The sequence below is a fragment of the Neophocaena asiaeorientalis genome, unplaced genomic scaffold, assembly GCF_003031525.2.
Source record: "Neophocaena asiaeorientalis asiaeorientalis breed wild unplaced genomic scaffold, Neophocaena_asiaeorientalis_V1.1 scaffold264, whole genome shotgun sequence".
NCBI classification, from domain to species: Eukaryota; Metazoa; Chordata; class Mammalia; order Artiodactyla; family Phocoenidae; genus Neophocaena; species Neophocaena asiaeorientalis.
Window position 1 is genome coordinate 5871995 of NW_020185332.1, and position 18488 is coordinate 5890482.

Below are 18488 nucleotides of genomic sequence, written 5' to 3' on the forward strand. Positions count from 1 at the left end.
CACATTTCAATCCAACTATGTACATAACTTAAAATAATTTAAGCTAGGCTTTGACTCAAAACTGGATCTTTATATCTTTTTTTTTTTTATAAATTTATTTTATTTACTTACTTTTGGCTGCATTGGGTCTTTGTTGCTGCGCGTGGGCTTTCTCTAGTTGCAGCAAGCGGGGGCTACTCCTCCTTGCGGTGCGCGGGCTTCTCATTGTGGTGGCTTCTCTTGTTGTGGAGCATGGGCTCTTGGCATTCGGGCTTCAGTAGTTGTGGCACGTGGGCTCAGTAGCTGTGGCTCACGGGCTCTAGAGCGCAGGCTCAGTAGTTGTGGCGCACAGACTTAGTTGCTCTGCGGCATGTGGGATCTTCTCGGACCAGGGCTCAAACCCGTGTCCCCCTGCGTTGGCAGGCAGGTTCTTAACCACTGAGCCACCAGGGAAGCCCCGCATCTTTTTTATAATGGCAAAGAATGTACAACAAATACAAAATTCACCTAGCAGTCAATTTTATGCCACTGTTTGCCAGAGATTAAGACCATGGGGTGAGCAAGTTTGCTTGTAACTAAAGCACAGACTCTTGGCTATTTGCAGCATTTTAAACTTTAACAAGTGGGCAATGCAATATAAATGATGCTTTAAACATTTATGCATTGGGTGGGAATCTATATTAATTATAAAACAAAGGGCCAAGTCCTAGAAACAAGCATTAGTTTTTTTCTTCTTGAGTTGCTTTACTAAGAATTAGATCCCTAAAGGAAAGGCACAGAAGCAAGAAAGCTTCTGCCTACTTACTAATACTTGATTTGTGGCTTACCTGGGAACCCAGGACAACTCATCCAAGAATTTCCCGTGTTCTGTTTATGTATTCTATTCTGTGCCTTGCTTGTACCTTCCAGCCATCACACACTGTGTATCTGAGAACTCCTCTCTTTATGCACAGCACTCCTTCTCGTGGTCCACGTGAGAAAGCCTCACCTATTCTTTTTTTTAAACATTTTTTAATTGAAGTATAGTTAATTTATAATGTGTTAGTCTCAGGTGTACAGCAAAGTGATTCAGTTATACATACATATCTATTCTTTTTCAGATTCTTTTCCATTATAGGTTATTACAAGATATTGATTACAGTTCCCTGTGCTATATAGTAGGTCCTTGTTTTTTATCTATTTTATATATATGTGTGTATATGTTAATCCCAAACTCCTAATTTATCTCTCCCCAACCCTGCTGTCCCCTTTGGTAACCATAAGTTTGTTTTCTTGTCTGTGAGTCTATTTCTGTTTTGTAAATTAGTTCATTTGTATCTTTTTCTTAGAGTCCACATATAAGTGCTATCGTATGATATTTGTCTTACTCTGTCTGACTTATTTCACTTAGTATGATAATCTCTCGGTCCATCCATCTTGCTGCACATGGCATTATTTTATTCTGTTTTTATGGCTGAGTAATATTCCATTGTATATATGTATCACATCTTCTTTATCCATTCATCTGTCGATGGACACTTAGGTTGCTTCCATGTCATGGCTATTGTAAATAGTGCTGCGGTGAACACTGGGGTGCATGTGTCTTTTAGAGTTAGAGTTTTCTCTGGATATATGCCCGGGAGTGGGATTGCTGGATCATATGGTAACAAGCTTCACTTACTTTGAAGTCCTGAGATGGTAGAGGCAGCCTGAACTACAGGAAGTTTATAAAGTGTGCCTGCAAAGTGACTGGGGCATGTTAGCATTTTTCTCTCTGTATAAAATAGTTGTTAGTATTTCGCTGTTTAACAGGCCAAGGTTGAATAAAGAGATGTTGGTTATTTCCAGCCTGTTCCTTTATGTTTCCTCCACTTCCCATCACTTAAACTCTGTACCCCAGAGGAAAGCAGGCTCCTCCTTACGCTTCTATCTCTTGGGAATGAAGACTGGTTGAATGTTTCCGTCTCCCAATTTACAGTCTCTCTCTCATCAGCTCTCCTTTGTTCCCAGGAGTCTGACTTTTTTTGGACTCTCCCTTGGTGATTTAAAACATGGCTGTTCTCTGGGAGGTGAACCCTACTCAGCTGTTCTCACCTCAAGGGAAATTACTTTGCTAGAGAAGAAAACTCCTAAGTAAGTTTTAAGTTGAGCAAGGGGCTTCTCCCAACCTGGGATGCTGCCAAGCTTGAAGGGAGGGTCCCGAGTTGGGAGACAAGTGAAGCACAAGGGGAGGGCGAGGGCTGTGAAAACACATAGTCACCAGTTCACAGTTCAGCCTGAGGCTGACACTAACTAGAGTCGATTAGTGAGTTTGTGCTCACTAGTTTATTCAGAGTCATTTGATATGGAATTCGACCCCTCCTCACTGGAAATGAAGGCCTTAATTCCACAGGTTTAACTAAAGCGGGTGGCCTATACAGTACGAAGTTAAGACAATAATCTGAATTATTTTTGCAAAGCCACCAAGGGAGAGAGATTTTTATGAACACGTATTTGAGATGGTCTGTGCAGGTTTAAGTGTCCAGCTGGTTGTACCTCCCTCCGTTTCATCTCGTCTGTCCACGTATAGACTTAGTGGGCAATAGTCACGCACAGTGAACCCAAGCCTGGAATCTTTACCTCTTCCGGAAAGTCAGTAGAAGCTTCTGTCTCCTTGAGTTTCTGTTTCAAAAGGTTTCAGTTTTCTCTTGGGAAAGGCCAGCAGGAGTCTGGATCGTTGATCACAGGTAGTTTAAGGTCAGAATGTTTTCTCTCTCTCCCTTTCTAACTTTTAACCATGTTTATACAGAGAGTTCTAAAGACTAGAATTTATGAATCTCAAGGCTCATAAACCACTCTCCACCCACCATATAGTTGTAAGCTGTGCCTCTACACATCTGCATGGCATACCTGCCATGTACAGCATCTGCAAAGCTACAACTGGGCGGCGAGCTGGAAAATCAAACCTCCATTCATTAAAAAAATTATAAAATAAAATAAATGCACGTGGCCTGCCACCCCCCGACAGCTGGCAGCCTCTATTTTTCCAGCTGGGTTTTAGGTTAACACCTTTCGGGATGTTGTCCTCCAAGAGGATGTCTTTGGCCTTTTCACATCTGACTTTTGGATTTAAAAAGAAATGGAGCCCAGAGACTGTGTTGGACACATTCTTATAAATCCATGAAGGCTTAGCCTACAGAAGCCACAGGAAATACTATGATATTTTGGAAAAGGTCGAGTTTCATAGATTCTGTAAGGCACTCAGCAGGTTGTAATTATTTTCTTTTATTTAAAAGCCCTCCAGATATTTTTTTCCAGAGGGTCTCTGCAATTGAGGGCAGCAGACATTTTTTTCATACTGTACATTCTTTTTGGCCGAGCGCTGGAAATACACAGGAAATGAAGTGGTTTTGGAAGATACCAGCAGCGTCCAGGCCAAGGCATGAAGTCACCGAAACAAAATGGGAACTCTCCAAATCAGCAGCATCAGGCTTTGGCTGCCTTGTCCCCCTCCTGGTGCAGGAGGGAAAAAATGAAGCAGGTGAAGACACTGATCTGTTGTGCTCTAACAGAAACCAAATGTCCCTGTGTCCACAGGCCCAGCTCAGCAGCTGGAATCGTTCAAGGACTTTAGACGCAGGCCGACAAGACAGATCCATTGAGGCGGCCAGGAAAGTGGAATGAGTTGCCTGTGTCTTAATTCAAGGTCTTGGTGCTGCTTTGAGCCCTGAGTCCTGCTGGCCTGGCTCAGGGCAAGGGCAGAACTGGACAGGCCGAGGCCAAGGAAAGCAGGCCAGCTCCTTGTCACACCAGCCTCTGGGCTACCTCTCAGGAAAATCCGTTGCAAGGACTCTTGCCTCAGACCAAGGAGGGAATGGGCCAGGCCTTTGGTCTCAGCTACTGAAAACAAAAAAGGCAGGATCAGATTCTGAGGCAGCAGGTAGACATGTGTCTGGCTTCCTTTCCATAGGGAGGTTCAGCTCCTGGGAGGGATGGGAACATATGGGGAGAGACCTCCACGGGAGGCGGGCCCTTGACTCCCGCCAAGCCATTGCTTCCGTGGTTGGACAGGATTCTCTTGGAATCCTGGAAAGCAAAGAAAGCTCCCCTGGAAACATACTTGGATTGTGCAAGGTCCTCCCTCGCCGCTGTCTCATTCAGATTCTTTGTGGCTGCTTTGGGCTGAGTAGGGTTAATTTTGAGCAGAAAGGGCAAGAACTTCAGCCAGCATGAATGAAGTGCTCCCAGGACAAGTCACAAAATGGCCTTTCAGAGAGAGCCGTCCATTGAGATGGGAGCCAGTGGGTGAAGTCACCATCAGCCCAGGGCGCGGTGGCCAGTCATAGGCTGGATTCAGCACAATCCTGGCCTGGGCCCATTACACCCTCCAGCATTTCCATTTAATCAGTGGTGGAGGCCCTGGGTGAAATGAGGTAGGGAAGTTGTGAAGTTCCCAGTAGATTTCCTAGGACTGAGTTTATTCCTCCCTGGCTCCCAAGACAGAGGAGATACCAGGAAGGGATAGAGAGGACTTGCTAATAGCCCTGGGCAGAATCAGTCCTGGGCAGAATCAGTCCTGGAACCATTCCAGCCACCATTGTTATGGTGAGTTACAGTAAGTGGCTGAATGTCAGGTTGTCCAGGATGTCATACCATGTGATGATTTGGGTAGCTCTTTACAGTTCACAGAACATGCTCATATATACTTATCTGATCCTCACAGAACCCCAAGGTGCAGGCAGATGTCACCATACTTGCCCACAGTATACTTGTGAGGACAGTGAACTCAGGGAGTGACGTATCCTGAGCCGCACAGCTAGTAAGAAGGTGAGCCAGGACTCAAATTCTCCTTCCTCCTTCAGAGCTTTTAGAACGATGACAAGATGCCTGCTGGGATACATCCAGATCATCTGCATGGATATGGATCCCTGCCCTCTAGAAACTGAGAGCTCAAAGCAAACCACACAGGTTTTTATATGTAACCCGCATAAGACTAAGCTGCCTTATATCTCCAGTATCAGCACCGTGTCGCTGCCAAAGAAACACACACTGACTTCCAAAAAGAATTTTGAAGCAATCTATATCTTTATTACAGTTTTTCAGAAAATGCTAAAAGAAGGATTCCACCTATAGCTTGCAGCAGATTTTCTGAAAATTCTCTTTATCTCCCCAAAACACCACCCATCACAATATGACAGCTGCCTGAATCACTCCCTTTCCTCAAAACAAAACAAACAAAAAGAAGGTCTTCAGACTTTTTCTCAGACCCAGTGCCTTCTGATTCTTAACTTTTCCTCACCTACCTCTTACCTTCCAGATCTGTTATTTCCTCTTCCATGAGTCTGGTTTCTCCACTGTGAACCAGTCAAAAAAATCTCAGTTCCTTTTAGTCTCCTACATCCCTAATCCATTACTCTGATTGAACCAACAAGGCCCAGGATCAAATTGGACCAAGGCTGTCTTCTCCCTGGATGGCAGGAGGGAGACAGAAGCTATGAATTCTTCTATTTTCCTGGTCACACATGCGTATGACATAGAGACGGTGGCCTCAGACCTTCAAGCCAAGGCAAGCGGTGTATCACCTGTGCCTGGCCGAGCCTCACACTAAATTTGGGTTTAGAATCAGACTCACGCTTTGTGATACTGGGCAGAAAGAGTGGCAGATTTGCTCACCAGGCCTGCTTACACTTCTTTTGTCAACCTCAGTCACCCTTTACCCAAACCAATGTTTCCCACTTTTGCCAGACTCATCAGTGTCTCTAGCAAAGTGATGACGGGATTGAGCTTCACTCCTCTTCCACTTCACAGAAGATATTACTTGTGTTCACTGTTTTCTTTTCTCTTTTTTTCATGTTTTAAAAAGAAGCTTTATTGTGGTGTAATTCACATGCCACACAAATCTCTATAGATTTGCTTATTATGGGCATTTCATATAAATGAAATCATAGAAATGTTGTTTTTGGCGTTCACTGTTTTCTTAATGACAGTCCTAGTCAAGCTGAAAGTCTCCGCTTAAGCATAGAAATGATCTTTTCATGGTAGGCATGTAAACAGAACCAATTAATGAGTAGCTACTTACTCTTTGCTATGTTAATTAGCCCCATTTTTGTCTGTGTCCTAGAGGCAATATCTGTCAAGAGTAAATGCATTTATGGAAAGAAGTGTATCCTGTAAAAATTTACCTCTGTATAGTGGGCTTTATGTGATTTTTTTTTTTTTTTTACATTCTTCAGGTAAGTTTCTACATCTACGAATCTAACTTTAGTATGAGCATCTGACATTTTTATACTGAGTAAAACATTAAAGTTGCTTTCACTTTTTAAAAGAATAACAGCATTCACTGGGGGTGGCAGAGAAGGAATACCTAGGGACTTGGCGGTTGTTAGAGACAGCAACTCCTAGAAATAAATATGTATATATTTAGTTAGGGCCGTGGGAATCATTTGCATTTCTCCCTAATCAATCTCGAGTGGCTTCCTGGAGGAGGTCGGATTTCAGGAGTTACATAAATGTTGTGAGGGAAACTTTTGTTCAGCTGAGAGGGAAGGTAGAGTTCTGAGGAAGCTTGGCAAGGGGTGGCATGTTGGTTCCCAAGGAGATCTGTGCAGTTGGTCTGAGGCATGTGGGTGGGGGGGGTCAGCTGTGGCCGTGCAGGAAGTGGGGAAAGAAGACAAGGAAAAGCAAGGTTGCTGAGGCCTCCCACGTGAATAAGGAAGAGGTGACGGGAGTAAGACGGGCCCTGAGGCTCTAAAGATGAGATTGGAGGGAGAGGGCTAGACCCCCATAGCTCAGTCCGTGGAGCCCATTAGGTCAGTGAAGCTTGGCCACCAGGTCTGTGCACAGAGCTGAAGTTCCACCACCTGCCCTAGTGAATTATGGGGCATTGGCTCAATGCCCTGGGTGTAAACCTCCACGTTTCCACAACCAGACAGGAAAGGAGCAGCCACCATCTCTGACCTGGAACATGGCCCTGTGAGCAGCGTTGATGAGAATTTTCACAGTCTGTCTGACCCTACCCTCTGCCTGATTCCATTCTTTGGAAACTCTCACCCCGAGGAGGCATTTTCCCATCTCACTTTGCCCTGATCCTGGTTATTATAGCCCACAGAAAGAAAGCATGAAGCTGGTGGCCTCTTGAAAGCCATATTATCAGAGACCGTGTGGACAGAGAATAAACTGTCTTATTCCTTTTCTGAGAGGGAGAAGCATGGGAGTGCAGGCAGCTCCTCCAAGGTCAAGAAAATCTCAATGTCATATGACGCAGAATCCACCATTCCTCAGGACACTGTCCTCTGAAGTCCGTACTGTGTGGCATGAAGTTTCTGGCTGGGAATGGAATTTGAGTCGTTTGTCCACTGAACTTTCTCTTCCTGTCCCACCTGATTTGCTCGCAGTCATTGTTGTATAGGATTAGTCAGCTGAGGCATTTGGAGAGGACCTTGGGACACCTCCAGCGGTTCATCATATACTGACCCAGAGCTGAGACCGCCCATTCCTTCTTAACCACACCTCTTCCACTGCCCAAGCAGGATGCCTAGGGCTTATATTTTGTAGTTGCTGAATACCATGCAGGAAATAGAGATGCTCTACGTGGACAGCCTTAAAAAAAACAACAGCTTCTTTCTCACCGGGGTTTTGTTCAACCTTTGGGCTGAGTCTGGTAGGTCAACCAACTTGAGGATCTTTTTTGAGGAGAAAGGAGAACTAGCTTCTTCCACAAGTCACTGGGTCGTTTGTATATACATAACAATATCACTTTTTTTTTTTTTTTAAGTTAACCAAGACCTAAAGATTTATGGCTTGGAGTCACCACTACCATTATTTTATTAAAATTTGTGCAGAAAGAAAAAGCCTTCCTAGGGTGGTTTCAGGTACTCCTCCTCGGAAACATGAAATGCATCGTGTTGGGCACACACACCCCCAAAGCCATTACTGTTATTTACTGCTCTAAGAGAACCTTCTCTCGGGGACAGCCTGGCTTTTGACACAGCCTAACTGGCATTGTCCTGGGTGCCTGTAATGACGACTTAGGCTCCAATTCACATCCTGGGCTGTGAATGGTGTTGCCAGACCCAATTGTGTGTCTGCGAATGAGCTGGAGCTTTTGCAATTTAAATGGACAGGCCAAGTTCATGGACTGTTCAGTTCTCACTCTGTGGGCCCCCGCCCCCCGCCTCAGGCTGTGCTGCTTTATTTGGCTGTTTTTGTGTGAGGTGATTTTTGTGTGGGAGGGGAAGGTTCAAGGAGGACAGCCAGCACTTTGTTTGGGTCTCTAGAATCCTTTGGGAATGAAACCATTGAACCACAGACTGAGAAAGAATTTGGAGGCTTTTGTTGCAATGGGCTGATAGTAACTTTAAAAATGGAAGCCACAAAGGGAGTACTCATTTCAGGTATCCTTCCCAATCTCCCTCAGTCTTTTTCTCTCTTTTTTAATAGAGGAGAGGGGGAAAAGGTAGCGTCTGGGGGCGATGGACACATCCCTCTCTTTAGCTGGATCCTCCGTTAGGACCGAGGGGCAAGTTGAAGTTTTCTTGCAGGAGAAGAAAAAAGGTTAACATGGGGGAAAAAAGCATGAGATGTACATTGCCTCCGTGAAAATCAGATTTAAAAAAAAAAAAAATGAAATTGTGTCCTTCCTCAGTTCCTAGGAGGGCTCAGCTCCAAGAGACAAGTACAAACATGCAGGATGGAGATGTCCAAGTGGAGGAAGATTGGCTCCTGATCTGGAGTCGAGGCAGGTTAGGGCTCACCTGGGCTTATTGGAAGTGGGGCATTGAGAGAAGTTAACCTCCTCCAGGGTGAGTTGATCCACAGAAAACCTCCCTTGAAGTGTCTTTGAATCCTGAAATATTTCCTTTAAAAACAGGATCGAACTGTTTGATAAGTTTTGGCATATGTATGTGTAAAACCCTTTAAATTTATGCAGTTTGTTGTATGTCAGTTACACAATAAAGCTGTTGAAATATTTTTCTAAAAAGAGGGTAAAACTAAATGTAAAATGTCTCCCTCTTTCACCCCTGGGCCCTTATCTCATTTCTGATGCTTTGGAAACCCCAGACCTGCATCTCCCCTTCGGCATCCTAGAGGAGGCTTTGCACGGACAATTCTCCATTAGACACAGAGCACAGGCCCCGTGTTGCGTTGAATTGTATCCCCTTGAAATCCTTAATCCCCAGCACCTGAGAATGTGACCCTATTTGGAAATAGGGTAGCATTCAGAGTAATTAGTAAAGATGAGGTCATACTGGAGTAGGGTGGGTCCCTAATCGGACATGATTGGTATCCTTTTATAAAGGGGAAATTTGGAGACAGACATGCACACAGGGAGAACAGCAAGTGAGGATTAGGGTTCTGCTCTCACAAGGCAAGGAAGCACAAGAAGCTAAGAGAAAGGCCTGGAACAGTTCCTTCCCTAACACCTTCAAAGGGAGCACGGCCCTGCTGACGACTTGATCTTGGACTTCTAGCTTCCAGATCTGTAAGACAGTACATTTCTGATGTTTAAGTCACCTAGTTTACAGAACTTTGTTACAGCAGCCCTAGGAAGCTACTAACAGACCTGCAAAACGTAAATACTAATGTGTTTACGTTTTTAGTGACTATAATAACAATAAATATATAATCATGAAACCCAGCCTGGATTACATTTGTCTTTATACCTATGCAGTCGTAAAATATAATTAAAAAATTTTTTTTGGTCGAGGAAAGGGCTTTTGAAGACAAAAGCTCCCAGGGCCCACAAAAGGTGTGATGTGGCCCTGAGACCCAGCATTGATTTGGAAAAGGAGTTGAATCGAGAGACCTCTCCGTTGCTGAAGAGAAACCCTGAATTTGTGGTTGGGGAGGACGTTAGCCCAGGTACTAAAAAAAGAGACAAAATGTCCAATAGCTTGTGTAAGTGTGTTGCAAAATATTCCTGAAGCTTTGCTGCTCTGTCCCTCCTCCTTACCTCTGGCGTATTGAGCTGTTTTCACTTTTGATTTCTGTGGAAGGAGGAGAGACTCGGGAATGTCTACGTTTGGTAGATTGTCTATGTTCCGATACCTTGTGCGGAAGCACAAAGTGAAACACAATCCACCACGGTCTCGGCTGGTCCCCTGTGGACAGCTTGCTTCAGGAAAATGAGAAGGTAGGGCTTAAAATTAAGTCTGGCCTCCCTCATTCAGCTCCCAATAGGTCTTTCTTTTCAACCGTCTCTTCCCATTCACTTTCAAAGCTATATGACTTATTTATGATCCAATCCAGTGGAAATAATATGCACTTAACTTGCACTTGTAACTGTTATCCTATTAATTACTCAGTGAAAATCCATAAAAGTGGATGGCTGTCACCAACGTCTCTGCTAAAATCCTCACAAAGGGGAGTAGCTCTTGACAAATTCATTCATTAGGATGTGGTATATCGTTCTTCAGAGTCAAGTAGCCTGAGCTTCCAGGAGCCCAGTGGCCTGTGAAGATTGTATCCCATCCTCTCCAAGTTGACAGTTCACACAAACTATGGAATTAAAGTATCTCTTCCTGACAAGAGGTCACTTAGGTCAAACAAACCTAAGTTTGTGATTCTACATTGACAAGTGATGTGTACACCTGATCTTCCTGGGCCCCAGTCTGTACACCAGTGGTTCTCAAACTGTAGTGAGTATCACAGTCACCTGGAGGGTATGTTAAAAGCACCAATGGGGCTTCCCTGGTGGCACAGTGGTTGAGAGTCCGCCTGCTGATGCAGGGGACGCGGGTTCGTGCCCGATCCCGCATGCCACGGAGCGGCTGGGCCCGTGAGCCATGGCCGCTGAGCCTGCGCGTCCGGAGCCTATGCTCCGCAACAGGAGAGGCCACAACAGTGAGAGGCCCACGTACTGCAAAAAAAAAAAAACAAAAACAAAAAAGATTTAGCAAGACCCTGTGTTCTGCACGGTGGAGAAGTGGAAAGAACCTGAGTTCTCTCCTCTGTGTATTCATCGAGCACTTTTGCTGGGCACGTTTCTGCGCTGGGCAGCTGGAGACTGCCCAGGTGATTCATCCAGGGGAGCTGATGTTCTAGTGGGGGAGACTGAGTCAGGCCCACAAATCGCACGTGGTAGACAGTGCCACAAAAGCAGACTCACAGTTCCTCAAAGTTGCTCCGGAAATCATCATACCACAAACATAATTACGTTTCAGGAGGGAAAAAAAGAATATCAGATCAGAGTGTGTCTAAATCAGAGAATATCAAATTAGAGTTCATGAACTGAGAAACTGAAGCCAAAAGTCTTCCACTGAATGCTGGCATATGCAAAGGTCTTCCTCTGGGAGCAGAAGTCCTTTCTCTAATATTACTAAGTGCCGACGGGCCCCTCTTCTCATTGCCCTTCGGAAGAGGGAGACAGAAGGGGTTGTGCTTTGAGATTTTTTCCTTGATGAATCTGACCTCCTGTCATGCTGCTAGCACCTGTCATCTGCCTTAGGTCCCTGTAACCAGCTGACATTGCCAAGATGAAAGCTCTTAGCCCAACCAGGAAGTACTATTCCAGGATACTTTGGGACCAGGGGGAAAAGCAGAAAATTGAATCTGGGCCCTACACTTAGCCAGCAGCGAGCTGACATCCCTGTTCACTCTGACTCCCACAACCTGCACAGCTCCTCCACCAGACTCAGTCCCTGCTTCTGATAGCATCTCTTTGATCCCTAGATGACTTCTTAGAGGTGACAGGGAGCAAAATAATTAGGAGCGGTGACAGCTGAAATGTGCTAGATGATGCCCTGGTGTGAAGGGCATGGAGACATCTCATCTACTTTGTGTTTAGAACTGGGAATGGAGGATTCAGTTGGGCTTGGACAGTCAAGTCAATACATCTTTCTCTGATGGTGAATAATCAAGCTTCCTGTTGGTGGCCTTGCTGCTTCCAGATATTTCATCCCAAATGGAAGTGAGGAATTGCATTTTATCTTAAAAAACACCGAATCTTGTCTCTGTTGTTCTGCTTTGCTTATATTTCCTGCCACACTTCCTTGTGAAATTTTACCTACTGAGCAAAGCTCATCTCTTCCATGGAAGTTTCTCCTGCCACATTCTAATTCACATGGAACTTCTCTAAACACAAACATTTCAGTACTGAACTTCTGTGTACCTTGTCTCTTCTGGAAGCCAAAGTGGTCCCTGCCTTTCTTTTTTTCCTGAGGGTGCTTAGCACAGTTCTACAGATGGTGGGCACTCAGTAATGTAAGTGTTTTGCTTTGTTTTTTATTAAATAATGTTAGTCTGTATCCCTAAATATATAGCAAATTAAGCAGGTAGGTATAGGTGTGATATACTTTCTCAGACACAGATTAGAATGATGTCTGCCACAGATTCAATAACACTAACTGGTCTTTCTCTTCTTCAAAGAACTACAGAAATAGTGTTTGGCAATATTATATAAAAAAAACAACCTTTTATAAAGCAAGCTATGTTTAGTTAGGGGTCAGATGATGCTTTGTTCAGTGAAAGACATTTCACAGATGTCTTTTATCGTAAGCAACAAATCTTTCTGTGTTGGTGAACATCTCTGAAGCTGATGTCCTGTGACCCAGGGTGGAGGTTCATCCTTTGTTCTGTGATATATTTGCCTTCTCTTGAATTGCAAGCTCAGTGACTCAGCTTCTTTCTCTCCTCTACAGAGATGTCAGTGACTGTTGTTTTGCTCTCTGATGCTTTATACCTCACAGGGATTTGCTTTTGTAAACTGCATGGCTAAGGTGCACACCTTAAATAACACCATTAAATAACTCTCTTTTATACCCAACTGCGCTGCCCACAGTTGTCTACAAGTCAAGTCTGAGTGCACATAACAAAGAACATGAAACAGTAAAAGCAGTATAGAAACACACATGAGAGTGATATATTGGATTGCAAGAAAACAGTTTAGTTAGCCATTGCCAAAAGTTTCACAGAAATTTGTCACCTGAAAGTGGCCACCTGATTACCATGACATTATACATAGAGCTGAATGGCCATTTTGGAAGAGTGCACTAGACCTTTCTAAAGCATGGTACCAAGGTGTGGGTCTCTCTCAAATCACAGAAACCTATTTTTCTGTGTCTGAAAATGGAGGAGAACCTCCCCCCAGCATATGGAGAAGTCAAATGTCCAGAAGCCTAGTAGTGGGTCATTACCTTGGTGACTCTCTCCTCTTGGCAAGGACCAGCTTTCAGCTCCCCCAGGCTCAAAGACTTGTCTTTGCAATATTCAGAGATGTGAGGACAGACTCAAATCCCGCAGGCTCCCAAACTGATGTATAAAACCAGAATGTTCTTGTGTTTATGTAAATAAGAGATTTCTCCAGCTCTTTCTTCAGTGGAGCTCCAGATGCAGTAGCTGATTTGTGTTTAGGGCAGTGGTTCTCAAACTTTATCGTGCATTGGAATCACTGAGAGAGCCTGTTAAAACACAAACTGCTGGGCCCTACCCACAGACTTTCTGATTTAGTAGGACTGGGTGGGACCCAAGTTTTCATGTCTAACAAATTCCCAGGGGATGCTGATGCTGGTGGTCCAAGGATCTCACTCGGAAACACTGGTTAGGGGTCATACTGAATGAGCAATAGCTATATTTAAGCACTGAAAATCGTGAAGCACAGAGAGATGCTAATAGGCTCAAGTACTGGGGCTGATTGAAGAACCAACAGGGTCACATCCCCTGTATTCACCTCACGCTCCCTTTCTCTCTCCTCCTCCACTTTCCTCTCTCCTTCTCTTCCTCTTTCTCCTCTCAGTTTCCCCCTCTCTTCCTCTTCCTCCCTCCTTCTTTCTGTCCCTCCCTCCATCCCTCCTTCCCTCCTTCTCCCTCTATCTCCTAACTCCAGTACCTCATCGGTGTGCAGGTAGTTGAATACACGTAAATCAGGCAACTCAACTTCCTTTCTTGCCACTGGGAACAACTGTTGGGGGCCTTCAGCCTGAAAAATCCCTAGAAGGGCATTGCCCAAGTTGGTTTCCATAACCTTCCTTTCTCTCTGCTTCCATGGTCAGACTTCATGGTCATATCTTCTTTTGATGTATTTCTAAATCAAGCAGGTTTCAAATTTTGTCTTCCAGAAAGACCTCTGTAAGGTAACTGCATATCTCTACTGTGACTTTTTATGTGGGATAATATCGTTTAAGTTTCAGGCCATGGTATTCTTTTCCTCCCTAGGACTTATTCTTGGGGGACACCTCTGTAATCCCCAAATATTGGCAACATTACTATTTGCACATTAGTTCAAGTATAAAGATCTCCTGTATTGAAACGTTTTTTTTTCTTGGGAATCTCACTGTGACATTGATCATTGTTCGGTGAACTTGGCTTGGCCCTCACTTGCCCGTGAGGCCTTAACCATATGCTGATCATACTCAGAGTACCTAGTTTGGCATTTGTTTCCTCACTTGTCCCCTTTCACATCTCAGTATGGGGCCCTGTTTATGGTGCTACAGTTGGCAGTTTTACTAAGTCAAAGAAAGCACCCCATGAAAGCGGAAAAAAAAAAAAAAAGATTGAGAAATGAGTAGGGGAGGAGGTTGAGAAGGACATTGACTAATGTATTTCCTTATTTAGCTCTATTTCCAAATTTAGGGAACTCATAAGAAGCATAATTGAGTCTCCTACTTATAAAAGTTCTGAGCCAGTATTCCTCCAGAGGAACAGGCTAATACCATCTCGGCAATAAAGGGGCCGACGGCAGAGCAGGTGTGTGCTTATTTTCCACACGGTCCCCAGGGCTTGGTGTTGATGAGAGTGTCCCTTTAGAAGAAGGAGATTTCTATCAAAGGAGAGTTGTTGCTGTTGAGAAGGAAAATAATATGATGGGGGTGGGGCAATATCTGAGTCTGCTTCTCTGGGGGCTGAAGATAGGACAGTGTGTGTTATGTGTGAGTGAGTAGGTGTGTGAGTAGATGTGCGTGGATGTGTGTGTGTGTGGATATGTGAGTGTGTGAGAATATGTGAGTGTGAGCACATGTGTGAGTTTTCGTGTGTACATGTGTGTGGGTGGCTGTGTGTATGAGTGGGTGAGTGAGAGAGAGACAATGAGATTAATTATCCCATCTTAGGCTGGATGGGCTTGCTTGACCTCCCTCGGATATGATGAACAAAGCTGGTCAAATCAGGTTAAGGGCTTCTTTTATTTGCTGCTTTTTTTTTTTTTTTTTTTTTTTTTTTTTTTTTTTGACTGGGACAGTTTGGACAGTTTCTGCCCTGAAACTCCGGGAAGGCTTCCTAAAATGTGATGGTAGATTCTTCGGTGTGCCCTGGGTGCAGGAAGCCAGCTGCTTGTTGAAGATTCACCACAGGGAGAAAAGCTTTGGCCTGAATTCTGAGCAGGCAGCCCAGCTTTGCCCCCTCTCCAGGATCTGGAAGGTGCTGGCTCATTCTCAGCTACCTTTCCATCTTACATTACCCAAAAAGTGGACACTCACATCCCCTTCCTGTCAGATTCCATTTCTGTTTTCCTTGATCATTGCCGTATTTGAAAACACTGTGTCATAGTTTTAGATAAGAGGTCCTTTTCCATGTATCTAAGTTGCAGCGGGGGAGGTGTATATGCAGCGGCTGCACCATCCAAACAAGACTTTTTAAGGCAAACTTTCTGTTAATCCTTGAGAGCTCTCAGACCGAGTGTCTGCTGGAGATGTGCTCTATTCCATTGTACAGTTCATTTGGGTGATCACTCAACTCGGTACCTGCCATCCATCGGATGTTCTCTTGGGCTCTAGGGGAATAAAGCCATTCCTCTTGCAGAGCTTCCAGCCTGGTGGGGGAGGATCCCAGTTCATTAGCTCAGAGACCTCCTGTTTTCCCTGGGATGTGTCCTCTGTAGATACTTGACTGAAAAAGAATCCTAACAGCAGCTTTAAGGTTATGCAATTGCTATCTGCTTGTGAAATTCAAACCCATGGTTGGTCATAATGGAGACAGTGACTCCCATAAATGAACGACAAACTGGATTTCATTTGGGGCACCAACTAGAGTCAATGCGTAGTGGCTGCCTGGAGTGCTGAGTACAGAAGAAATCTGAGGCCGCGTCCTGGTTCAGTGGGAAAGAATGCCACAGTAGATTAGTGATGTCTGCCATAAACAGGAGTGGGGGTGTTGGGATGCTTGCTGTATTTCTCCACCTCTCCTCTGTTCTAGTCAACAAAAGAAAGCGACCTCCTTTATAAAAGTCTCTTTTTATTTGCTTGGTGAAATTGTCTTTTGCCTGTAAGCAGTTGGGGCCATCTCTAGACAGGTGACTAATATTCAGCTAATTTAGCAATCTTACTGTTTTTATTTTTTGTTTTCTTCTTTAGGCACATCCCCTCTCTCTTGCATCTCTCCCTCCCCAGTTTTAGAATCCTCTTCCACCAGAAACACTCAGTGTTTTCAGATTGAATCATACTTTCCGGGAAGGAAAGCACCCAAACAACTAAGTGGTTGCTCGTTCCGAAAACATGCATGTTTAAAGAGAATGTTTTAAAAAAATTTTTTAAAAAGAAGTGTTTAGAGTTAGCCATGTTTAGACCAAAGGAATGAATTTCTATTGGTGAAATTCAGGTGTACTATCTGGAGGTTTGAGGTATGGCCCATTTCCTGACACAATTCAAATGACCATATTCACCATCGCTGATAGCTGTTTGCCCCATACGGCCCATCAGAGTTCTCAAGTCTCTTGAGGTAAAAATGATGGACTGTTTCGCTCTTTGTTTTACCACTTGCTACTGTTTAGCCCTAATATATGCCAGATTATTGTCAAGAAGCAACATAAATGCTGCTCTTTCTGTAGAAAAAGCATTCCTTTCCTACATAAAGTAGCTAACTTCTGAGACACAACAATTCAGACTATAATACGCCTTTCAATTTATTCTAAATAATACTATACAGCAGTTGGAACGAATGATACAAGTATAGATATATCAACTTGGAAACCAATCCATGATATATTAAGTAAAACAAAATAATCACAAAACAGTGTGCAAAGAAAAATATAAGTGAACACACACATACATATATGTATACATATGTATATTTATTTATTTAAGCCTATATTTAAAGCCTATAAAATAGCCTAGAAAGTTTTATATTAAAAACTTTCACCTTAGAAGAGACGAGAGGAGTTAGGGAATGTGGGAGGAAGTGAATGGGGTCTTTTGATTTTTTTTTATTCTACATCTGACTGTATTTTTTAGCATTTACAGCCAGCATGTATTACCTCTATGTTTTAAAGAAAGAATGATTGAAATTAATTGGAAGAGAGCAGCAAAGGAACTCAGGCCATAAAAGGTTAAGGCCATTGGGCCAAATGCAGTTATTCAGAGTGAGGAGAATGGCATTTCCTATGTCCTTGATAATCCTAAAGTTTCCAGCTGGTAATGATCATCTCCTGGGGTCCTGTACACAGACATGAAATGAGAGAGGAAAGCCATCTTCCTTTATAGTGAAGAGGGCCTTCTAGTGTCTCCTACTTCAGGCCCTCTCCTGTGGTCAGCTGAAGGAAGATAAGATGCTAGGGGCCTCGTATGGAACTGCTGACTATTTTTAAATGATATCAAGGTCTGCTCTTTAAGAGTTGCTTCCCACACGCTAGCTTTTTACTCTTGTTTGTGGCTTTATTTTAGTACGACAAGAGATAAGCGTAAAGAGTGACAGGTCACGACAAGGGCCACTTTGATTCAGGACACTTTGATTTACTACCCCAAGAGATGGAACCAGGAAAGAGGGAATCTAGCAGTTTTTTAATGTTGAAGCTACATCTTTTGTCAGCAGCTAGCCTTAAAGCAGAGAGATGAAATGTCAGATGGAAAATATTACATTATTAGCCCTACTCCTGACTATATAAAGTGCAGTTTGGATTAAATGCATAATGAGAGGAGCAAGGAAACAAGTGACTGCATCGTTATGACAGTGCAGCTGGGATGGGTTCAATGCCATTTGTTGTCACAGTAGGACAAACCTACTCAAGGTACTGTAGACAGGGCTCCTATCAAAAAGATTCCCCGCACGTGACTAAAGTTCCCATTCATGGTTGTGTTAAAACGTGTTCATATACCTCATGAGAGCTTTGTATTACATATTACGTATAACATGGTGAGTCTGCTACTGTTGAATTTTAACAGTGAAGAAAACAGAGGCTCGGATAAGTAAATGGGTTTGTCCAAGGTTACTATAGTGAGTGAGTCATGTAGGCCTTGCACCCAAGACTCCTGGCTCTACTCTCTCCATCTTTTCTCATACGGAGTTTTCTTGTGGTTCAGGACTCATCCCCGGAAGACCTTGTAAAAATATATTTTGTTGGAGGTTGGAATAAGGAAAGCGACCGAGAGATTGAGCCTTTCCAGTTAATGTGTTGGCATTAACTGGAATGCTCTTCGTTGGCATCCGTGGGGTTCCTTAGCGATGAAGTTTTGATGAAGTGGCAGACATCCAGCGTATGGGATGGAGTGGAGGATCTGGGAGGGAGGCCAAAGTGGGAAACTGCAACCTAAAGAGAGGGACACCAAAAAAATAGGAGGTAAAGATCAGCACCAGCTTCAGCTCTTCCTATGGACTTCCAGCTCCTGTTGCTACTACTAATTAATCAT